Source organism: Protopterus annectens, chromosome 7.part0, assembly GCF_019279795.1.
Source record: "Protopterus annectens isolate FY-2018-M chromosome 7.part0, PAN1.0, whole genome shotgun sequence".
In the NCBI taxonomy this organism is placed as follows: Eukaryota; Metazoa; Chordata; order Ceratodontiformes; family Protopteridae; genus Protopterus; species Protopterus annectens.
In genome coordinates, this window is record NC_056739.1 from 1,971,124,400 (window position 1) to 1,971,150,179 (window position 25,780).

The following is a 25,780-nucleotide window of genomic DNA, read 5'->3' on the forward strand; positions in this document are numbered from 1 at the left end:
CTGTGGGTTTAATTCCTCATTGAGTTCGTGGAGCACACAGCCGGGGACACCATCAGGTCCCATGGATGCTGTGTTTTTTGCTTTGGAGAGAGCAGTTTTCACTTGGGCGCTGGAGATGTTTGGGGGGCTGCAATCGTTTGGTATAGATATCCCATTCCTTCTTCATGTGGGATACAAAGAAAAAGGTCCTTAATATCAATAATCAAGAACATAACTTCTTCCTTGAACTCATTCTTTGCCATACACTGTAATAAATGCCAAGAGTCTTTCAAGATGTTTTTTATCCTCAAAAAATCCTTTTAAATGGAAATCTAACATTTTTGCTAAAGGTTCTGTTTTACTTCCACCTCCTGCCACTGTGGGTCTCATTGGTGGATCCCCTAATGATTTATGAATTTTGGGAATCCCAAAGAAGGCTGGGGTTATAGGATTGTTCACCTTTAAGTATCTCACATCATCTTCACTAGAGGTATATTCCTGGAAAAGTTCTTCCAAAATCATGTGTAATCTTGCATTAAAGGGGTTAACCTCATTCAGTGATGCTGCACTAAAGTAGGAACTGTCATTCAAATATTTCATCATTCTAGTGGTGTAGTCATAATGTTCCATTACAAATACCCCTCCCCCTTATCGGGCTTCATGATTCTTACTTCTTGGTTCCTCATTAACTCTGTTAATGCCTGTTGTTCGTCTTTTGTTAAATTCTGGTTAATATGTCTAGTCTTATTCCCTATTAAATTCCAGTACTCTATTTTATTCAATCTTTCAAAAAGGGCCACTGGTGGTAATAAGGGGGGGTTATAAGTACTTTGTCTTTTTAAGGTTACTCTAGTTGCATCACTGTCCTTCCCATTCTCTATTACCAACTTTAAATGTATGGCCCTTGCAAACATTTTTAAATCTAAAATGGTGTTAACCATATAATTCTGTTTTTTTTACAAATAGTTCTGCATGGGTGTTATTTAATATGATTCCACTGTAATTATAAATCTTAAGGCCCTTATATTCCAGAATACAAACATTTCCATTTTCATTGTTGTCATTACTGTTCCCTGTATTATTATTATTATTATCATTATACATAGCTTCAGCAGGAACATTGTTAAACTCAAAATCGTGCTGTAAAAATATATCATTTCCTTCATTAGTTGGGTTCAATGCATCTAGATTTTGTTTGTTCCCCAAAGATTCATCACAGCATGTCTCATGTGTAATCTCAACACAATGCTTTTCCATATTTACATCAAAATCATTATACAGTTCCTTAAGACATGCTTCATTAGATAAATCATTACATTCTACAGCATACTGTAACAATGAGGCCTTATTGCTAATACTTTCATTTATAGTATTCAGTCCATTTCCAATGTCCCAGGTATCAGCAACATTCTCTTGAAACAGCATAGTACAAGGAAAGTCAGTTTAACACTCAGTGCTGTCATTTCCACCAAACACAGGTGACCATTCATTTGTTTTACTGTGGATTCTTGTATAATCGATCCTCCCCACACATTTATCACCAACAGTCTTATGCTTCACTTCAGTACTAAAGCAGTTAGAAAAATACTTCAAGTTAATACTTCAAGTTGTCATTAACAACAAACTGAGATGGTCTTACCGTTGGAAGAATGGTTGTGGTGGTGGTCTCCCCTTCCTTCTGTTTTGGCCCCCTTGTTGCACACGATAGTCTCTCCAATACTGTTTTTTGTTGTTGTTGTTTCTGGGTGTCCAGGAACCATATTTGCTTTTCAGCCATGCAGACCTTCTTGACAATGGTCGAAAATCCTGCTCTAAACTCAGTCCCTTGCTCACCAAACACCTCTGGTTCATCAACCACATCTCCTGGCAAAATTTCCACAACTTCTTCTTCCGTTTGTATGAATGAAACTCTTGGTCGACCACCTGCACCTAGAATCGGGTACGCCCTCTTCTGCTCGTATTCCTCCTGGTCTCTTTTCAGCTTCTTCTCTTTTTTCTTTTTAATGTTATTTTCGTGTTGCTCAACCCTCGGGAAGATGGTGGAATAAACCCCTTTGTTTGTCTCAAAGAGGCTATCAGCAGTTATTTCTCTTTGTAATGTCACAATTTCATCTTTCAAACTGCACATTATTCTAGCATTGTCTTTAATTAGTAACTGCATAAAGTCAATGCCTGTCCGGTCAAACAGTTCTAAAAGTTCCCGGTGTAGAACTGAACCACTCTGAATGTTATTAGGGAACGTACAGATTCTTAGCCCCTTCGGTACTCTTCCCAGGCCTATACAGTCTTCGAAAAACATGTTGTCAGGCTGTAATCCCCTGAATTTTTTCAGAGTTTTTTCCAATTTATAAATTTTATGTTTATAATTGGAAACAGGATCATCACCTTCTCTTGGCTGGCCCCTGAATCCGTCCCACGATGGTATCGGTTCCCTGTTCAGCCAGGAGAGGAATTCTCCATCACCCATTGCTTGCAAGCCTTTTCCATTCACTTCACCTACTCCAGTGGCATTCAGATCTCTCAGTACCGCCCCCGAGTAGGATATTCTAGCTTCCTGCAGCTCACCAGGAGACTTTTCAACAGCAATACAGTTACTAACATTCATTTCTGTAGCAGTATGAATTTCTTTTGCTCTACTAGAAAATACTAAATCAACTTTAGTATTAATTTGGGAAATTAAAGCCAAAAACAAGGCTTACACTGTCATCATTATTAATATTGTCCACAGTCTTATCCATTGCCAGGAACTTGTCAGTAAACACTGGTCTCTAATTCACAAAAAATACTTGCTTGTAGTTTCTCTCTTCAAAGCCAACTTCTAAAAAGCATCAAAGTCTAAAATTCACAAAAAACACTTGATTGTAGTTTCTCTCTTCAGAGCCAGCTTCCCAGAAAGTGTCAAAATCTATGATTCACAAAAAATACTTGCTTGTAGTTTCTCTCTTCAGAGACAACTTCCAAAAAAGTATCCACGTCAATAGTTCACAAAAAATACTTGCTTGTGCTTTCTCTCTCTTCAGACAGCTTCCAAAAAAGTGTCAAAGTCTTTCCTTGATCAAGTATTCTGTGTACCAATGCACACCAATATCACAATAGTAAAACACATAGAAGCAAATAATCCAATAAAAAAATGTCACAGGATACCTTCTCCTTGAAAAGAACCAGACACCAGGCAGAGTAAGGTTATAAGCGCTTTTCTTCCCTTTATTCACACTCAGTACAAACGGAACTTCATCAGATACAAAACCTTACACACTTTCCCCCCTTTTTTATATACAATTCAATTGCTTAATCACAATCAGTTAACTTAAATGAATTAATTAGTTAAATGTGCTCTCAAGTTAAAAACACATTAATATGTTCTTTAAAAATATATTGCTATGTATAATACATAAATAATTCTCCTATAAAAACACATGTATAATAAACATTTCATCTGTTAAAAAAAAAAATATATATATATATATATATATATATATATATATATATATATATATAAATATATATAAATATATATATATTTATACTAACTTAATTGCTTCTATGTTCAACCACTTAAACCATTTTCATCTAATCTCATCTGCCTTTAAATGAAGCAAGCTCCTTAGAGAAATCCTGTCATTAATACCAGGAAAAACTGTAGCATTCAACAACACCTGCCAGTGTGATGTTATGTGGTCCTATCTCGCCTACATTCTTTATTCACGGGTTCAGAGCCGAGAATCGGCTCCGACTCAGCCAACTTATTTCTCTAGCACAAAGTCTCAAATTGGCTGGGCTATCCCGGTATCCCAAGATGCACCTCGCCCTAGCCCCAGATCTCGTTTGCCACTTGTAGAGTTAGGACGTGGTCTCGCTTGGCTGTGGCAAGTACCCTTTTTCAAAACTTTTCATAAGTCTTTAGCAGTCTATTCTCTTGTAAAAAGCTATTTTAATAGGTAGTTTTTCATTGTGAGTGTACTGTTTAAGCGAGTGGTGTTTTTTCTGGTATTCCCTCTGTTTTGGCGGGCTAGGCCCATTTAAATTAGAAGACCTAGTCCTCTCCTGTGTTGTTTTTTTTCTGTAAACTTGTGTTTTTTTTGTTTTTTTGGTCAGTAGTTAGATTTCCTTTCTGCACCAAAGAAACGTTTAAATTAGAGTTTCCTTGGCTGTTCGTAGTTTGTATTTTCCCACCTTTCTCTTGTGTCTGTCGTTGTCGGTTGAGTGGGTGTTGTGAATTACGATGTCTAAAGAGCAGAAAGAGCATAAACCCTCTGGGTTTAAAAAATGCTCAAAATATGGCTACAAGATGTGCATTACAGATGGGCATTCTATCTGCGTTTATTGTCTTGGTGCTATTCACCTGCAAGAGTCCTGGTTCTTCCTGCCGGCAGGCAGCCCTCGGTCGGCCAGAATCCCAAAGTCTGGGTCCGGTGTCGGCTGTTCAGTCATGCTCCCTGATGTCAGAGCACCAGGAGTACAAAGCTGCCAGCCGACGCCATGTTCTCCAGTCTTTCTTGCCATGCGGTGGAAGCAGTTCGCAAGTGCCGGTCGGCTGACTCCTGATATTTTTCGTGCTTCATTCCGAAGACTTTCTTCGTCTTCTCAAAGCTAAGTACCCCGTTGGGGAAACTTTTTTCTTACTCCAGTCCGATGTCAGAAAAAGTTAATAATTGTATTTCTTGTGGAAAGCAAATACCTCATAAGGATTTCCACTCTTACTGTATTCCTTGTTTAGGCCCTGACCACGACGTAGCTAGTTGTCGGTTTTGTGCTAGATTTAACTAACGTACTATTAAGCGGAGATACGATTTTGCTTTTTACTACTTTGGCAGGCGATTTAATTACAATATGTCATCGGACATGCTTCCGACTACCGGAGTTCACAAAAGACGCAAGGATAAGGACAGGCCTCCGAGGTCCAAATCAGACGACGGTTTACAAGTAGTGACAGCTACAGGTTCGGCCGTCGTCAGTGAGGCGCTTTCACAGCCCCTGTCGTCGGCCATTACAGAACCGATTGCCGAAACGGACTCCCACGAGGAGCCAACTAGGCCTTTGAGTACTACAGGTGCAGGACCTTTGGACAATGCTCCCTCTGATGGGTCCGGAGCCGCTGTGCAGGTACCAGCTTCAGGCCTACACAGCTTCAAATAAAGGCAAAGACTCCTTCTAAATCAAAGACTCAAGCCCAGGCCTCCTCTGATCCGGGACCCAAGTCTCAGAAACAAATGCTTAAAATGGCGGAGGACTTACTAACTATGATTAGGGGTTCACATCCCCCTCCAGACAAAAGGCCAAGGCAAGAATTGGATTATGAATCCTCTGATCAGGCATCTGTTTCTTCAGTGTCTTCCTCTGAACAAAAATATACTTTCCCTCCTTATGAGGATTCTGATGCTGAGGAATCCATTCCTTCAGCTTCTCCCCCTGAGGATTTTTCTTTTGGGGAAACTTTACATGACATGAGGGAACATTTTCACTGGGAAGGACAGGAGTACTCTGAATCTAAGAGAAGGCTTAGGGATTTCCTTCTTCTTCCCCAACACAGACCCCTGGCTATTCCTCCTATTTTGGATATTGTGGATGATGTTTTTTCTGAGGCTAATTTAACTCCTGACTGCTTTCTTCCAGCTCCTGCAAATCCTGACAGATATTACAGGGTCCCTGACTCCCACCAGTTTCTTTATAAAAATCCTGCTGCTGATCCAGAAACCATTTCTCAGGGTCCTAAGGGTGTTAAGGCCGCCTCTGTTAAAAACCCTATTCCGTCAGATAAGGATTCTAGAGCTTTGGAGAGATGGGGCAAAAAAGTGTACACTTCTGCTACTTTATCCATTAGGGCTTTAAATTGTCAATTTCATATGCTAAAATATCAGCAATTTCTGCTGTCTGTTATGAAACAAAAGCTAGGTACCATTTCTGCATGTGCAGATAATAAGGAATTACACAATTTGATATATGCTACTGAGCAGGTGGGGAAGCATGGCTTACACTGTGGTTTTGATGCCTTGGAGGCTTCATGCAGGGCGGCTGCCACTGGCACAGTCATTAGAAGACATGCTTGGTTAAAGGAACAAAACTTGCCTGATCAAGTGAAAGCAAAGTTACTGGATTCATTCAGTAATGTTTTGTTTGGCTCTAAGGCTGAAGAGGTGATAAAGAAAATGGAGGATAAGGCAAAATCCATGCAAATGGTTAAGGATTTCTAACAGGTTCAGCCCCCAAGATTTAGCAGAAATTGGCTAACTAGAAATTGGTCCTTTCCCAGCTCGGACAGGCCTCAGAGGGGTAGATATAGGCGCTCCAGAGGGAAGGCCCAAGCACAGACCTCTTACAGACCTAGACAGTGGAGTGCTTCCACCCCCAGGGGTGGAGAGGACAGGCCTCAATCTTACAGAAAACAGGCTCAATGTCTCCACCTGCATGGCTCCAGGAACCTCTCTCCTGGAAACCCCTCTAGGAGGAAAGCTCTCTCTTTTTCACCAAAATTGGACTTACATAACCCAAGACAAGTGGGTTCTGGATGTAGTTTCAAGAGGTTACAAATTCCACTTTCATACCTTGCCAAGACCAAACGGATGGCCAGACCTACCAAAACACCAATGAGCAGAGGCATTAAACCAGGTGGGATCCCTCATGGCTATGAGGGCCATAGAACTGGTTCCACAATCAGAGGCGGGGCAAGGCTTTTACTCAAGGCTTTTTCTAGTTCCCAGAAAACAAAATTCCTGGAGACCCATCCTGGATCTGTCAGTATTAAATACTTTCCTGGAGATACCAAAGTTCAAGATGCTTACTCTGCAGCAGCTCCTGCCAATGTTGAGCAAAAATGCATGGATGGTGACATTGGATTTAAAGGAGGCTTACCTACACATCCCTATCAGACAGGAGTGCAGAAAATATCTCAGGTTCAAGGCCGGCTCGAAACATTACTAATTCTCTGCGCTGCCCTTTGGCTTGTCTACTGCGCTCAGGGTCTTCACCAAGTGCCTGGCACCAGTAGTAGCTTACTGTAGACTCAAGGGAATTCAAATTTACCCTTATCTGGACGACTGCCTTATTCAAGCAGACAGCAAGGATGTCCTACTCCAGCACCTGGAATGTGTTCAAAATCTACTCAAGTACCTGGGATTCACTGTGAACATAAAAAAGTCAAATTTGACACCCACACAACAGATAACCTTTCTGGGTGCTCTTCTAAACACAACAACCCAGATGGCATTCCTGACATCCGAAAAACAAATTCAGCTGGCTTCAACTTTCAAAACCCTGGCGTTAATGTCTCCGCTAACTGCAAGGAAATTCCTGCAGGCTTTGGGTTAAATGGCCTCCTGCATCCTTCTCATACCATATGCAAGACTGCATATGAGAAAAATACAATGGTACCTAAAAGTGTATGGTCCCAGCATTGCTACAGTCTAGACACACAGATTGCTGTCTTGCCTTGCCTACAAAAGGAATTCCATTGGTGGGCCATGGCATGTCTTCAGAACAAAGGGAAAGCCTTCAGTCTACCTCCAGCCAACCAAGTGTTAACCACGGGCGCCTCAGATTATGCATGGGGAGCCCACTTGCAGGGGAAAGGCCTGCAAGGTTTTTGGACAGAGGATCAGAAGCACCTACATATCAATTTAAAAGAGATGTTAGCTGTACAGAATGCCCTCTTGGCTTTCAGGGATCTTCTACAGCCAGGACAACTACTGATATGGACAGACAACACCACAGTTATATGGTACATAAACAAGCAAGGGGGTTCACACTCCTACCCCCTTTGCAGACTAGCCATGACTGTATGGAACACAGCTCTAGCTTGCAAAGTGGACCTACAAGCTCAGTTCCTGCCAGGGAAACAAAATATTCTGGCAGACAGCCTGAGTAGGAACCTGTCCGACCCACACGAGTGGATGCTAGACACCCAAATATTCAAGATGATTACAGAAGCCGGGGGCTGCCCGGACATAGATCTATTGCATCCCTCCTCAACTGCCAGCTATAGATTTTTTGCACAAGGGCATATCACAAACTAGCATGGAAAGTGGATGCTCTCTCATTCAGTTGGAGGAACCTCTCGGGGTATGCCTTTCCTCCACTACCTCTTCTTCCACGGGTGTTATTAAAGATAAAGCAGGACAAACCCAAGATGATTTTACTGACCCCACATTGGCCTCATCAGTTTTGGTACTCAACACTGATGAATCTATCCCAGGAGCCTCCTTGGATTCTACCTCAGATTCCAAATCTTTTGTCCCAACACCATGGCCAGGTTCTGCACTCTCATGTCAAAACTCTCAGCCTGGCAGCCTGGCGTATTCAGGGTCTATGATTAATCCTACCCTTCCTAAACAGGTCATGGATGTCATCTTAGAAGCCAGACGGCCTAGCACTAGAAAATCTTATGAAGGTAAATGGAAAAGATTTTGCATGTGGATGCATGCTCAGGATTCGGATCCTCTCATTCCTAATATCCCATTGATTTTACATTACCTGACAGACATGCTACATAAGGGTTTATCCTTCTCCTCCATAAAAATACATGCCTCAGCTATCTCTGCACATTACAATACAGATCCTCCAGTCTTTTCGTATCCACTTCTGAAACAATATCTCAGAGGAGCAAAGAATTTAAGGCCCCCTAGGACACCACCCATACCTGCCTGGGACCTCAACTATGTTCTGGAAAAACTTACTCTGCCTCAATTTGAGCCTGCTGCCACATCTGATATTAAGTATTTATCATGGAAGACAGCTATCCTACTGGCTTTGACTTCAGCCAGGAGAGTCTCGGAGTTACAAGCTCTCATGGCTGTGGAACCTTATATTATTTTTCATCAAGATAGGGTGTCGTTAAGGACTAATCCTACTTTCATGCCTAAGGTGGTTTCTAAAGTGGCTTTAAACCAAACTGTTCACCTGCAAACTTTTTTCACTAATCCACAAAATAAGGGGGAAAGGGTCTTGCATTCCTTGGACGTGCAGAGGCAGCTTCGTTTTTACCTGGACAGAACCAAGGATATCAGGAAAACAGAGCAATTATTTGTTTCTTATGCAGCAAATTCCCAAGGCAAAGCTATTTCAAAACAGACCATTTCTAAATGGATTGCTCATGGAATCAGATTTTGTTACTCTCATCATGTCAAGCAAATCCCAGGAAAAATTAGGACTCACTCTACCAGAGCTGCTGCTACTTCAGCTGCCTTTCTCAGGGGAGTACCTACCAAAGATATTTTGGAAGCTGCAACTTGGAGTTCAGTGCATACTTTCTCTAAGCACTATAATCTCCCTCTTTACTCTAAGTCTAGGGCAGGCTTTGCTTTTGCAGTCTTGCAGGGCCTTCTAGCCGCCCCTTCTACTCTATAACCACCACCCTTTATCTCTGCTTTGGGATTCAACCCTACAGTGATGACTGCAACAGTGAAACATGATGAACATAGTACACTTACCATAAATGTAGATGTTCGAGTGTCTTCACTGTTGCATTCTGGGTTACCCACCCTCCTGTCCCCTCTTATACTTTTATTAGTGTGGTTTCCTAAATCACCCTTCTTCTGAGGTGTATTTGCTACAGGGTATGGGGTTTTGTTGTATGTTGCATTTTTGTTTTACTATTAGCCTTCACTTTTGGGCACCAGACATCTGGGGCAAGAAAAACTGGAGAACATGGTGTCGGCTGGCAGCTTTGTACTCCTGGCGCTCTGACGTCAGGGAGCATGACTGAACAGCTGACGCTGGACCCAGACTTTGGGATTCTGGCCGTCCGAGGGCTGCCTGCCGGCAGGAAGAACCCTACAGTGATGACTGCAACAGTGAAGACACTCGAACATCTGCATTTATGGTAAGTGTACACAACTGTACTTTCTCCAGCTCCTGGGATCCATGGCTGCCACCATCATGCTGGTGCCTCTAGCCAGGTTACACATGCAGATCCTACAGTGGCTCCTTTCAGCCCAATGGCCCTTTCAAAAACTTCCTCTTTCCCACTTGATACTTCTCACCGAACGGTGCAAACAGGACCTCCACTGATGGCTATGTTCCACCAATCTGGACAAGGGGAGGAGTTTGATTCCTATGTCTCCAGTGGCCACGGTGACCACAGACACCTCTCAGATGGAGTGGGGGGGCATTATCTTGGCTGGACAGTCTAAGGCACGTGGCAAGATCACGAGATACACCTGCACATCAATGTTCTAGAGATGAGAGCGGTGTTACTAGCATTGCGGGCACTCCAAAGCTCTCTTCCTCTGGGAATGATTGCAATTCACTCGGACAGCATGCCCGTGGTGTGGTACCTGAACAAGCAGGGGGGAACCAAGTCTTATCCCCTCTGCAGAGATTCCATGCGAGTGTGGCATTGGGCAGTGTCTTCCTAATGGTTTTTAGTGGCAATGCACATTCTGGGAAAGACCAACGTGATAGCAGACAGGCTGAGCAGAGCTATTCTGATGCCTTACGAGTGGTCCCTGAACAACCGAGTGGCGGTTCAAATTTTCAACAGGTGGGGTCAGCCTTGCTGCTATCTCTTCACCAGCCCTCTCAATGCCAAATGCAGCAAGTACTTCACACTGATCCCCCCACAGGGGGAGTCACCCAGGGACACTCTAGTCCACGATTGGCCCCCCCCGGTCTGATCTATGCTTTCCCTCCGTTTCCTCTGTTACCAAGAGTGATTCAGAAAGCCATATCCTTGGGAAGCAGGATGATTCTAATTGCTCCACACTAGCCTCGACAAGTATGGTTCCCCTTTCTTCAGCAGTACGCAGTGGACAGTCCTTGGACCCTGGACCCAGTGCCAGACCTACTGACGTACATGTCAGGACAGCTCCATCCCTCCCTGCGAACCCTCAGGTTGACAGCCTCGCTGCTCCACTTCCATCACTAGTTAGATGACATTCCTTTTCACCTGAGGTGGTACACATCTTGTCTCCATCTCATAAGTCTTCCACCAGAAGGATTTATTCCAGCAAATGGAAGAGATTCTCCATTTGGGCTCAGGCCCAAGGTTTGGACCCCTTCACAGCCCCAATTCCGTCAGTCTTAGATTTTTTAGCCATGCTTTTCCGACAGGGCTCCGTGCCTGCTACCATTAAGGTGCAGCTGGCTGCAATTTCCAATTTTCATACATCTTATGAGCCTTCTCTTATGGGCCATAAACTCTGTAAGGCCTTCTTGAAAGGCGCCTGGTTACTTCGCCCTCCTGTTTCAGAACCTGTCATGCCATGGGATCTAAACCTTGTGTTACAAGCCATCACTTCACCGCCCTTTGAACCGGCTGCCACCTGTGAATTAAAATTTCTATCTTGGAAGACGGCTTTCCTAATAGCCATTACATCGGCCAGAAGAGTATCAGAAATTCAAGCTTTGTCCATTAAACCAACGTATTTGACCTTTCATAAGGACAGTGTTTCCCTGAGACTTAACCCGTCCTTCCTTCCTAAGGTGTCATCCACTGTTAATCTTCATCAGTCTATTGCGTTACCAGTGTTCTTTCCAAACTTTTCCAATAAAGCAGAGTTTAGATTTCACCAGCTGGATGTGCACAGACGACTAAGATTCTACTTACACAGGACTAAGCATGTTAGGAAGTCTAATCAACTGTTTGTGTCCTTCTCAGAAAACAGAACAGGTTGTCCTATTTCCAAGAGCACAATTTCTAAATGGATCAAAGATTGTATTTCCTTTATCTATTCATTAGCAGGCAGAAATTTACCTTTTCCCATCAAAGCTCAGTCTACCAGGGCAGTGTCTACTTCAATAGTTTACCATGCCAGGCTTTCATTGGATGATATTTGTGCTGCGGCCACCTGGGCCTCTCCTCACACCTTTATTACTCATTACAAGTAGGACGTGGCTTCTAGGGGCCGGGCTTCCTTTGGTTCCATGGTTCTCAGGAGTATTTTCCTATGAGCCACCCAGGATAGAGGTGCTGGGGATGCTGTCTCATGAGTAAAGAATGTAGGCTAGATAGGACCACATAACATCGGGTAATTATGTACTCACCGTAACAATCGATGTATGTGGTCCATCTTGCCTCACATTCGTACGTACCCTCCCACCTGCCCCCTTCCTGTAGGATTTGGAGGAAAATTGGCTCTGAGAACCCTTCAATGTCAGTTGTTTTTTCTTTCCTTTCTGGTTGGAGCTCCTTCCAGTGGTGGTTGTGTATGGGGTGTGACTGGAATGGCTGCAAACAAGATCTGGGGCTAGGGCGAGGTGCATCTTGTGATACCGGGTTAGCCTAGCCAATTAGAGACTTTGTGCTAGAGAAATAAGTTGGCTGAGTCGGAGCCAATTCTCGGCTTCGAACCCGTGAGTAAAAGAATGTGAGGCGAGATGGACCACATACATCGCTCGTTATGTGAGTACATAACTACCTGTTTCCCTGGATTCTAAAAAACAGGGCCAATTACCCCCCTCTCCTGTCTACCTACCTTTTCCAATACACAGAAGAGGAATTTTTTTAAAATCCTTACAATGAATGCTATGTCTAAATAAGGCATTTGTTTTATCTTGTCTCCTAATTGCATAAATGTGTTGGTAAATTCGCTTTTTTAACTTCTTTTCTGTTTTTCCTATATAATATGCACAGCATGACTGGCACAAGGCCACATAGGCAACTCCTTTTGTATACAATTATAATTCCCTGTCACTGGAATTATTATATTGTGACCCTCTATCACTATACTCCTGTGTGTGTGTGTGTGTGTGTGTGTGTGTGTGTGTGTGTGTGTGTGTGTGTGTGTGTGTGTGTGTGCAATTCAAATGTCTCAGTGTGTGTGAGTCAGCTACTTGGGGCAGGGACATGAAGCACTGGATTCACAGACAGGGTGCTGGAGGACTTGGCTTGGACACTTGGCTGAGGACCTAACCCTACAGCTGTACCAGTAGGGAGTCTTACTGGGTACCTGGAAGGAGACAGATCTAGAGACATCCAGACCCCGGGCTGAGTGTGTTCCCTGTGTGCTCTTAAAGGAAATTATATTTGATGCAGAAAGATTTACATGTGGAAATACTGAATGTATCCATTTGTATTCCAAGTGTATATCCCTCTCCAGTGTCGGTGATGAGGATTCAGGCTCCTTGATTACTGGCCCAGCATGGGGACGACACATATTGCTGGCCATCACATATTGGTGGTAGTAGTGGTGGGCATCACACCTTCTAGTAGCTCAGTTCCTGAAACACAACAGTGCAACAGTTTCTTTAATGCAGGCTCTGGAGAGCACCATGAATTGAAAGAAATTGTATCTGATCCCTTTGGCTTCTAAAAACGGTCTGGGAGCTGTCATAGTCTCAATTCAGATAAAAGCATTTCTTTGTTAGGAAAATCAGAATGTAGTGATTGATTCCTCTCTACAGCATGTAATTACAACAGTTCAGTACCTAAAAGCTATAGGTCCTTAAGAAAGATTTTGCATGTGAGATGATCTCAGGTTCAGTGGGCTCTGAAGGACATCTGAAACAAATCAGCAGAGTCTATAAAAGTAATTGTTGTTGTATCTTACTATCAGTAACAAAGAAGGTGGAGTTTTTGAGGTGGATGGATCTAGTCTGCTTATCTAAAGGAATGTTCCTAATTCATCCTTCAATGTGTCATCATCTGGCAATAGTCTTTCTGGATTATGCCTAGGAAGCTCACTTTAACAGCTTTTCAGTTCAGGGTAAACAGTCTCAGCCAGAAAAGTCTGTTCTCATCAGCCTGAATAAACCTAAAATAGCATGCTGAACATTTGTAGCATTTCAAGACCGTTTCTTCCCAGGTCACATTTTCATGAAACCACTGACTAATGTACTAAATAGGGGGACACCACAAATTTTAATTCTCTGACTAAATGTCCCCGGTCTTGCAATGGGACATTCAGCAGTTATCATTTTTCTGCAGTATAGTTTACCTGTCCAGGATGCAGAATTCTCTCACCAAACACGCAAGTTGAACAAATGAAAGTTAGGTCCACTGATTTTTCGGGAGATTGTAAAAAACTTGATTAAGCCAGACTTGAACTAGTTTGTAGCATAGCCCAGCATTTGGTTGCAGACCTTTTGCTCCTCTGTTTTACATGAGACCTTGTGGAATCTAGATGCCCCCTCAGTCTTTTGGACTAAAACTTTGTCTTTTTCTGCATTCTCTCAGATCCAGAAAATACTTATTTAGCTAACTGTCTGCTGACTAGGGTTGTAGGCTGATCTTCATGGGACTCATCTCAAAAATAGTCCATGTGGATAACTGAAAAAGAGTAATACTGCAATATCAAGTAACACAAGGTAGTAGCATAATTATTTTGCATACAAATGCAGACGTAATGTACATTAAGCAAGGATGAGAGTTGGACCCCAGTTTCAAAACAAGACCTATTTCAGATTGAAAGAAGTTTATCTCTTGACTGATTCCTTTTTCAGACAAACTTTATAGAATGTCACCAAAGCTCTGGATGAGAGCAAAACAGTACATACAGTCTAACTTGACTTAGCCAAGGGTTTTGACACAATCCCCCACTCAGGCATTATTGAGAAACTCACCCAGCTGGGAATTAACCCATATGTCACTAGATGGGTGGCCAACTGGCTCACTGACAGAATGCATGCAAAGCTAAGCATTCCACTTCTACCAGCAGACCAGTTACAGTGGTGTACCACAAGGATCTGTGTTGGGACCCCTACTGTTTGGAATCTATTTCTCAGAAGTCTAGGCGAAAATAGATGGCCTGTGACTTGCCACGTTCGTCGATGACTGCAAACTGGTTGCAGTTATTGAGTCACCCAGCAATATTGACATACTACAGAAAGGGCTTAGACAGACAAATGATTGGTGCCAAAGCCACAGACTTAAACTAAAATTTAAAAAAATGTGTTATCATCCCTTTCAGCAAAGGAGAAGTCCCTGCAAATTACAATATTAACAATACCCCCCCATAGCTCAAGCCCTGTGGTTAGAGATTTGCGAACACAGGTTGATAGCAACCTTAACTTCGATTACCATGTGTCCACAGTGGTAAGGAAGGCCTTGTATGTTGCACATCTCACAAGTACCGTATTTCTTTGTAAATAAGACCTAACCAGAGAATAAGGCCTAGAATGGTTTTCCAGGGTGGTCATGATGTAAGCCCTACCCCAAAAATAAGCCCCAGTTAAGATCGTCAGCAACACACGACAGACATGTTGAATTATAAAATAATATTATTGACGCCTGTTGACTGAGGTTATCGTACTCTGCTCGCCCTTTTTGGATCATTCGGACACCCAACTTCTTCTCTTTGCAGAAAGTCATAAGATTCTTTCCCTGGGAGTACTCCATGATTCTTACTGTAACCCTAATCATCACTCACACTTGATGGTTGAGATCCTTGGCCCATAAACACTTGCAGGTGTACTTTGATCAGTCAAAGTACAGACAATGCACATAAAGCACGCGCACTTGATAACGAACGGCTATGGTTGTGTCTTCTCTTCTTAACCGGCCCCAATTTGTGTTGCCACTCCGATCTCGTAAGTCTTCAATTAACCCCCCCCCACCGAGACAAGATGAGTGCCAAAAGAAAGAGCTATTCCATCAAGTACAAGAAAGGAGAAAACAAATAAATGCTGGAACCAGTCAACAAGATAACCAAGAACACAGTCTGTTTCCACAAGCACAGACCCGAAGCACTGACACTCAAAGAGTTGGAATAAAATCACTCTCCTTTATTAAAACACAATTGTTAAGCGCTTTTATCTAAAACACTTAGACTTCTTCAGAACAATGACTTACAATATCCTTAGGTTTAAATACACTTTGTCCTCAATCACTTAATTGATTCCAATAAACTTTTAAAGTGCCAGTGTGCCATTTCATAAAACAATTCAACTAATACAACAATTCATCTATAAAAATATGAACATAATTACTTAAAATTCATTCGAATTATCTCTATATGACCAATACATAATTGGTAAAGTCTTTTACCCCTTTTTCGCCACGGAGGGACGAGATTAGGGGTATCCAGTCCGAGATGGCCATCATGAGAGGGGAATTGACTAGATTGATTGAGCTTGTAAGCCAGCCTACGTACCATAGGAAGGGAAGTGAGCTTGTGACGTCACCAAGCACGCACAGTATGAACGGTAATGGAGATTCAGTACCTAACGGACAGGGTGAAGGCGGAGAGCGGAAAACCAGCACCTCTTATGGATCCCAATCCAAATCTGCAGGTCTACCGAATAAGACGACCGGAGGGATGGAGTATGGATCGGAGGCGGATTATAATATATCTGGGGCTAAACCAAAACGAATGCCACCGAAAAGGACTTAAACTATGGGACATAATGTCCAGCGTGCAGGTACTAACTCTCATTTCACCAATATGAGAAAAGACATAGCTGGCAACAACTTTTGCTTTACTAATTTTATGGAGTCCAATTTTGATTTTAGTGGGGGGCATAAGTCAACTGTAATACACGACGAAAATGGTTCTGGGAACATTAACGCTAGTAAGAAAAAGACTTGATGTACGAGTTTGGAAAAAACTTAAAACTTGTAAAAGTCTACAATTAGAAAATAGTTATTTAAAGAAATGTTTAAATACTAACATAGTCCCTATGGGGCTAAGGTTTTTTAAATACCCTATGGGTATTGAGTTGGATAAAGAAATAATGTGTGAATGTTCTAAAATGTTTGATGGGTTTGGATTTACCTTCATGCGATTCATCGTGGAGTGCAATGATAAAAAAATATGCATTTTAATGAATGAACTGGAAATTTTAAATGAGACTATTGTTAATGATTTACTGTATGATGAATTTGAATATTGTTTAAATACACAGTATACCTAGGTGCAGAACCAGTTTGACAAACAATTTGAGAGAAAATGTAAGAAGTATCAAAGAGATTTGGACCAATACACTAGGGGGCATGCATACAGGTGGGAACAAAAGGACTTTAACAAAGGGAAGGTACAGTTTAAAAATGTGAAAGGTGTAAGGAAAGGTAGTACAAATGATTACCAGGATGGTGGATACAGCTTTAGGGATAATTTTGAAGATTTTTTAGGAGAACAGAGGGAGAAGGGAGATACATACAACGGGCCAAACCATTGGCACCGGAGAGAAAATTCAATCAAAGGGGGAAAAGGAGAGGGATACAAGAATCAGTATCCGCAGGTAGGAAAGAAGGGATAGTGAAGATGAATAATATAACTAGTGGATACAGTCATTTTTTCATACATAATTATACCCATTTAGAGTTGAAGGAAGAGCATTTCACCCTATTTAGTAAAGGAATGAAATATGTGCCAGTTAAGAGGTTTAAAGTCGAAGATTATATCATTGATTTTAAGAAATATTTAAGGAAACTAAATTTAGCAATGTTATTTCACAACAATACAACTAAGGGTGAAAAAAACTATGAGTTTAAGAAAAAAAGTGTATACACCCCACCCCTAAATGGAACTTTAGGTATATATGAAAAAAATGGTAGTTGAGGAGATGTATGCCTATAGTAATAAGGTAAATAAAAATAAAGTCAATTATAATTTGAATATTAAACAGGCTACAGTATTAAGAGAGTTACAAGCTAATAAAATGATAAGAATAATGAAACCGGATAAAGGGGGAGGGGTGGTTCTTTTTGATCAGGAAGAATATAAGAATAAAATCAATGGAATTTTACTAAATTCAGGGAATTATAGTATTTCATCCTTAAACGAGGTGAATATAGGATACAATAAAATCAATTTATACTTGGAAGATCTGTTAATAGATGAAAGAATTAGTGGGGACTTATATGAATATCTGAAAGTTGAATTTCCCATTATAAGTACCATGGTAGGCATACCCAAGATCCATAAAGAATTACAGGACCCCCCGTTCCGGCCAGTCATCTCTGGCAATAGGTCAAAAACATTTAATTTTGGAAAAGTAGTGGATGTGTGGTTAAAACCGTTATATTCTTCCATTAAGCATATTGTTATAGATTCCTGGGACTTTCTGGGAAGGCTCAAGAATGAAATGTTAACATCAAATGCTGTATTAGTCACAATAGATGTGGTAGATTTGTTTTCCAGCATTCCACAGGGGGATGGATTGCTCAGATTGGAAAACTGCATGAAAAAATTAAGTAATTTTTCGTGGGACAAGATAGGACTTATTGTGGAATTTATGGAATTGATTTTAAAACACAATTACATCCTGTTTGAAGGAGAATATTATATTCAAACGAAAGGAGTAGCAATGGGGGCAGCTTGTGCCCCCATTTATGCCAACCTGTACTTATATGATTGGGAGGAAGAACATATATTTAGAAGTAAGTGGTATCATGATATGTCCTGTTATTATCGATTTTTGGACGATATTTTTTTGATTTGGAAAGGTAATAGAGGAGAACTGGATGAATTTAAAGAATATCTGAATTCGAGGTGTAATGACTTGAAATTCACCTTCAATGTTGATCCTATTAATATGGCTTATTTAGATACATTAATTCTAGTAGAAGATGGGAAAATCAAAACTAGAATTTATAGGAAAGAGACCTTTAGTAACGGGTATTTGGAATACACCAGTTGTCATCCTATGAGCCAAAAAAAGAGTATAATTAAGGGGCAATGCATTAGGGCTGCTAGGATGACATCTGACTATCTGGACTTTGTAAATGAACTACAATTCATAGGGGATATGTTCATCCAGAGGGGATACCCCAGATGGTTAGTTAAAGATGTAACCAGTTATGTAGAGAGGGAATGGGGTAAGAAATATGTACCCTTGTTAAGCAAAGGACCTCTAGTCAAAGTGAACAACATGGAAGTAAATGACAGGGAGAACAACATTGAATACACTAGAGCTTGTATATTACAACATACACCATGGACCTCAAATATTAAAAATATCATTACAAATAATTGGAATATATTAAAAATGGACAAAAGAATTATGGAAATAATTGGGGAAACACCTAGCTTTGTATCAAGGAATGGGTTTAATATGAAAAATGAATTGCAAAGGAAAAAAAGAGACTATTGGAAGGGAAACAGAAGTGAAAGGCACAACAAAATGTGGCACTTGCAATCAGTGCAGGTATATTTCTTCAGTGAATAGTATAAAGTTGGAAGATGTTAATTGTACTGAGATAATATACAGGAAAGGGAACTGTAGAACGCAGCATATAGTGTACCTAGCCAAGTGTTCAAAGTGTCCTTGTTATTATGTGGGGAAGACCGACAGAAGTCTCAGGGAAAGAATATATGACCATTATTATAAAATAAAGAAAAAAGACACTAATAATGCCCTATGGAGACATTTAGCAGAAAGTAATAGTTGTAGTATTTTTCATTTTGGTATTTTAGATATAGCTACAGTTAATCCCAGGGGTGGAAACATTAGAAAGAAATTGGGTGAATTAGAAACAAGATGGCAAATTAAATTAAATGCATCAACCCTGCCAGGGTTGAATGATCATATATCTGTAAAGCCAATTTTGGAGAATATAAGGTAGTTAAGGCATGTCGGGCTAGAGAATCAAGTGTAGTAATGAATTACACCCACATAATATTGTATACATGGGGTAAAAGACTTTACCAATTATGTATTGGTCATATAGAGATAATTTGAATTAATTTTAAGTAATTATGTTCATATTTTTATAGATGAATTGTTGTATTAGTTGAATTGTTTTATGAAATGGCACACTGGCACTTTAAAAGTTTATTGGAATCAATTAAGTGATTGAGGACAAAATGTATTTAAACCTAAGGATATTGTAAGTCATTGTTCTGAAGAAGTCTAAGTGTTTTAGATGAAAGCGCTTAACAATTGTGTTTTAATAAAGGAGAGTGATTTTATTCCAACTCTTTGAGTGTCAGTGCTTCGGGTCTGTGCTTGTGGAAACAGGCTGTGTTCTAAGTACAAGAAAGGAATCGTGGAGGACTCCTGGGGAAAGAATCTGACGGATTTCGGCAAAGAGAAGAAGTTAGATCTCCAAATGGTCCGAAAATGGCATGCAGCATATGATAACCTCAGTCAACAGGCCGACGAGGGAAATGCTAAGAAGTGCAAGTGTGGATCAGGTCAGCAACCATTATTTCTTGAGCTGGAACACATCATCTGTGAGTGGATTGCTAACAGGAGAGCAAAGGCTTTGGTTGTATTTGCCCTTGCAATGGCACCACAGTTAGAAATATCCTCAGAAGAATTCAAAGCATCACAACATTGGATGGATGGCTTCCTTCAGCAATATGAACCGTCTCTAAAAAGATCAGCAACACTGTTCAAGCTGGAAGATACTGAAGTTATTAAACGTGCACTTGCGCACAAGTCCTTTGTTGATGGCCTTAAACTCATACAAACACTGAACTCTCCTTGTTAATAAGGAGAAATTAATAGTAGGCACTAAACAGCCTATAATTGCAAAGTACCTTGCTAAGGAAACAGCTCCTGTACTTTACAAAGAAAAAAAAAAAGCCCCAAACCAGGCATGTCCAAGGGTCAGCTTTCGGTGATTTCTCCTGTCCACCTGGTGAATCTGGGCATACTGGGGCAATGCAGCAATTGCCTCATGTACACAGACAATCCTCTCCTCCTACCACCCAACACTACAACCTGTGAGAGATGCACTTACATAGCCAAAATGGAAGCAAAGCTCTCTCCACCCAAGATTGTGCTAAACAGTCAAGAGGAGAAGTTTAACACCCACACTACACCTCAAGCAACACATAGCCCTTCTAAACCCGCACCACCAACACCCACATATAGCAACACTAAATCCACATATGCAGAGGCCCTTAACTGTAACCTGCCCAAGCAACAAAGACCTCTGAAGCTGAAACGCAAACAAACACAAATCACAACCAATGTGTCACATAGTTCACAACACCAGTGTGCCACCCAGCAACAGCCCCTAAGGCAAGACAATGTACCTAACACTTTAGTCATAGGTGACTCTATAGTCCAGCACACTGATGTCCCTCTCACCAGGTTGAATAAGGAGCAAATTACATTCAGCTGCCTGTCGGGTGCCAGGATTCGCCACATAATGCATGCACTCAAGTCACTCCACAACAAGTACAAATATGACTCTGTCATTGTCCATGTTGGAGTGAATGACTTGAGACGTACCTCCCTGGACTACATGAAAAGAGACATGGAAGAGCTCTCGGATCATGTGGCCCAGGCAGGTATGACTCTAGCCCTGAGTAGCATCCTGCCTTTGCCCAGAATGTTACCACAATATAAGGATAAAATGATTGACTTCAACAATTGGCTAAGCTTATGGTGTCATTCAAAGGGGATCCAGTATCTGTCTGCCTGGGATGACTTGATTGACAGACCACGATGCTTTGCCAGAGATGGTCTGCACCTGTCGCCCCTGGGATTCAGGTTACTGGCTAAGGCTCTTGCCACCCCTATAGTGCCTTTTTTAGGCAAACTTCAAAGGACAAAACCACCACCGTAACAGGTACAAGCATGCAAAATCTGAAGGTAATGCTACTCAATGCTAGAAGTCTAAACCTCAAAATGCACTCTCTCGAGGCACTCCTAAAAATGGAGAACATCGATATCTGTGCAGTAACTGAGACCTGGTTCAAGGCTCCAGAGACCACCCCTGCAATACCAGGCTACAACTCTTACCACACTTTTCGGCCACCAAACCAGGACCGAAACACTAAAGGTGGAGGAGTGTCAATATTCACCAAGGATATTCACACCACCAGGCTAGTTGGCCAACACAATGTGTCTGAAATTCTCCAAGTGCAACTAACACTAGGTAAGACTGCAATCCAAATTGTAGCTTGCTACAGATCCCCACCATACCCCAAGATTCTCACTACACCTTTTTAAACATACTGGAAAATATTAAGATAGAACCAAACACCCTAATACTGGGTGATTTTAACTACCCTGCCATTAACTGGGAAAACTACTCATGTCCCAACACCTTTGCAACGGTTTTGGAATTCATAAATTCCAACGCCCTGGATCAACTAATCCATAGTCCCACCAGGGCTCCAATGTCCTAGACCTGGTCATTACCAACATGGCAAATCAATGCTCCATACCTATGGTCACCCCTCGTTAGTCAGGTCTGACCATAAGCTAATCACCCTTAACATCCACATCCCACCCCACCCCTAGTAAAGAAACCACCATAAAAACTTCTCCAAAGCCAACTTCATGCTACTCAAGTCAGAAGTGACAAACTTCATGACACCCATGCAGACGGAACTGAAAGTTCAACTGCTGAATCCTACACTAAGGCACTGTACGAGCACATCCACTCATGCATGAATCGTGCCATCCCAAATAGAACCAAAATGCTCTCATCCAAAAAGGAAGCCAATCTGGTGGTCCCCTGCCATAAACAAACTTTACAACAAAAGGAAGAAACTTTTGCAGAAAAGAGGAAAATCCCAGGATGCAAAAACTCCCTTACTAGCCTCAGTAAGAAACTGAGATGCCTCATAAAATCCTCCAAAGCTAGTTATGAAAATAAAATTGCCAAAGATTCCAAAGACAACCACAAAGCATTCTATAACTATGTCAAGAATCTAAATGGCAATGCTCAGATCTGCTCTGAGCTAAAACAGAATGGCAATAAATATACTGATCCAAAGGATATTGCCAATATCCTGGCAGATCGATTCAGTGCCAACTTCACCCCCTCTCACCCCCTAAATGGCCCATCTCAATACCGGAAGATTGCCAAATTCCAGTAATAACGGCCACACAGGTACAAAACGCACTCTCTAAAGCCAAGAATACAGCATCCATGGGACCAGATGACATCCCGGGCTGTGTACTACATGAACTACAATATGAACTGGCACCTCACCTAAGTGTCATGTTTAATCATAGCCTCACCTCAGGTTTCGTGCCCACTGAGTGGTGCAGAGCTACAGTTATCCCAATCCACAAGGGGGGATCCACCTTGGATCCCGGTAACTACCGTCCCATCAGTTTGACAAGCCTTATCTGCAAGGCCATGGAGCGTATTATCATGGAACTTATAAACAAAGACATTGGCAACCTTCAAACACTGGACCCCACCCAGTTTGGGTTTGTGAAGGGCCGATCTTGTCTCCTGAACCTGATTGACTTCTTTGAATCAGTCTCCAGAGCCATGGACAAGGGTAAGGTGGTCCACACAGCCTATCTAGACCTTGCCAAGGCCTTTGACACCATCCCCCACTCTGGAATCATAGATAAACTTACTAAGTTGGGTATTAATCCCTATGTCACCCAATGGGTTGCTAAATGGCTTACTGATAGAACCCACACTGTAAAAGTAGCCGACTCCAAATCCAGCGCCAGACAAGTGACAAGTGGAGTACCTCAGGGTTCAGTCCTGGGGCCGCTCTTGTTTGACATCTACTTCTCTGAAGTACAGGTCAACACTAAGGGACTCTGGCTAGCAAAGTTTCCAGATGACTGCAAACTGGGAGCCATTATTGAATCCCCAAATGATGTGGATACTCTACAAAAGGGCCTTACAGAAACAGATGCTTGGTGCCAGAGCCATGGGTTCAAGCTCAATGCCAAGAAATGTATTGTTATCCCCTTTGGGAAAAAACATGTATCCATGAATTACCATATAGGTGGCAGTACACTAAACACAGAAAGTGTGATAAGAGACTTAGGGACACAGGTGGACAGTGGTCTCACCTTCGATAACCACATCGCCACAACAGTCAGGAAATCCTTCTATGTGGCACACCTCATCACGAAGGGCTTTTCATCCAGAAAAAAGGAGGTCATTGTCCCACTGTACTCATCCCTCATTAGACCCATTATAGAATACAATGCCCCATTTGGTATGTACCTCTCAAGACATCTGCAACAACTGGAAAGGCCTCAGAAATACCTCACTAAAAGAATCACAGGCCTAAAGCAGATGCCCTACGCTGACCGCCTTAAAAAACTCCAGCTATACTCTGTCGCATATCGTCTACTCAGAGGCGATTTCTGCTTAACATACAAGGCCATATCAAACCCAGAGCTGTTGGACATGCTACACTTAAAGAAATCCCAATCCCTCAGAGCTACACGCTCCAGGGATTTAAACCTTGTCATCACAATAAACAAAACATGCCTGAGGGATAGGTTCCTGACCCAGAGACTCCCCAGACTCTGGAATAGATTGCCCATACATGTCAAGCAGAGTGCCTCTTTGGACCTCTTCAAGAGGAACCTTGACGTTTGGATGGGAGAAAGGAAATTCACCCCAGGGATCACGTCAGTCGCCCTGCTAGACAGGGGTCCAGGAAAGTAAATAATGTGGGAAGAAATAGCCAGGGAATTGTTATGGCTAGGCTTGTATAGGCCCTAGGGCTGATAGCCTAGTACCAACCTATGAACCAACATGATTGCTATGTATAAAACTGCAGTGTTTATGGGCCAAGGATCTCAAACAACAATTGATCAGAGGGGTGCCTCGTCAATCTACATTCCCTCCACTGGTTACGAGAGTGCACATGTTACCTGTATTTCGGCAATTCATCTAGATGGAAAGAAAACCCCACCTCTAATCATTAGTAAGGGCAAGAAAGAAAAGATGGAATGTATTTCAGGCATTTACATTCTTGAAACCGAAAAAGCCTGGTGCACACAAGCAGTTTTAAGGAAGTGGGTCGATGTAATGCTGCCACTTGTTTTGCAAGGTAGCGAAAGAGATCTGTTAGTCTGGGATTCAGCCAGCATTCACTGCACTAAAGAAATGAAGAAATTCCTTGCACGGCGAAGAATAAATCAAATAATGATTCCTGCAGGAATGACTGCCTATATCCAGACTCTTGATATTGCAATAAACAAGCCATTCAAGGAGGACCATTTGCGCATGGAACTCAATGACTTCATTGAAAATAGAATGGAGAGAAATCAGCATGGAAACTTTGTGAAGCCTAGCCTGCAAGAGGTCGTGACTTGGGTGAAAAATTAATGGGATAAAATCACTGACAGCTGTGTTGCCAATGTACTACAAGCAGGTTACTTGGACAAGCAGTGCTCATTTAAGGAGAGCTCTTTTGCTAGGCATGACAGATTGGGGCCAATGGTTCTACAGGAAATGGAGTCACAAGAAATTCAGGCCGAAATTCGGGGGTTGGGGACTTATGACAATGGTCCAGAAGAAGATGACGTGACTATATTTTAATAACTGTGAAAGCCAAGGTGTAGATATTCTGAAGCTGAAATGTTTGTTGCACTGTTTATGTAGAATTCTCACACAACTGTTAACGCATTACTTAGAACTGTTGTCCAATAACAGAAAAGTACAAAATAAATGTCAATTTGTGTAGATGAATAAATGTTGATTTTTGTACATGAATAAATGTTGATTTGTGTTCATTAATAAATGTTGATTTCTGTACATGAATAAAGGTGGATTGTTGTATGGTGCAGGTAAATAAGGCATCCCCTGATAATAAGCCCTAATGTGTATTTCAGCATGGGGAAAGAGTGTAAGACCCAGTCTTATTGGGGGGAAATACAGTATGTGCATTGCATCCAGAGCTAAGTATGTTATAACTCCCCTGTACTCATCCATCATCAAACCACTAGTAGAGTACAATTCTCCCCCCCTGTATGTACCTCACCAGACACCTGCAGCAGCTGGAGAGACCTCAGAGGATTCTCACCAAGAAAATTCAGAGCCTTCAACACATGACCTACATGGACACACAGAAGGCCATGTCACAGTACTGTGTATATTACAGGCTGCTGAGAAGCAACTTGTGCCTTGCCTACAGAGCTGTCTTGGACCCTGCCCTAATGAAAATGCTGCAGATTCACAAGTCAAATGGGATAAGATTCACTCACTCTAGGGATCTTAACCTAGCCTGTAACATTAACAGGACATGCTGGAGAGACA

At 41.8% G+C, this 25,780-nt stretch overlaps 1 protein-coding gene across 4 annotated transcripts in view; it reads left to right on the top strand.

Moving 5' to 3' along the window:
• The window catches only part of LRRC28 (leucine rich repeat containing 28), a 1,318,547-nt gene that overhangs the window by 1,196,769 nt on the left and 95,998 nt on the right, over positions 1-25,780 (top strand). The window lies entirely within an intron of this gene.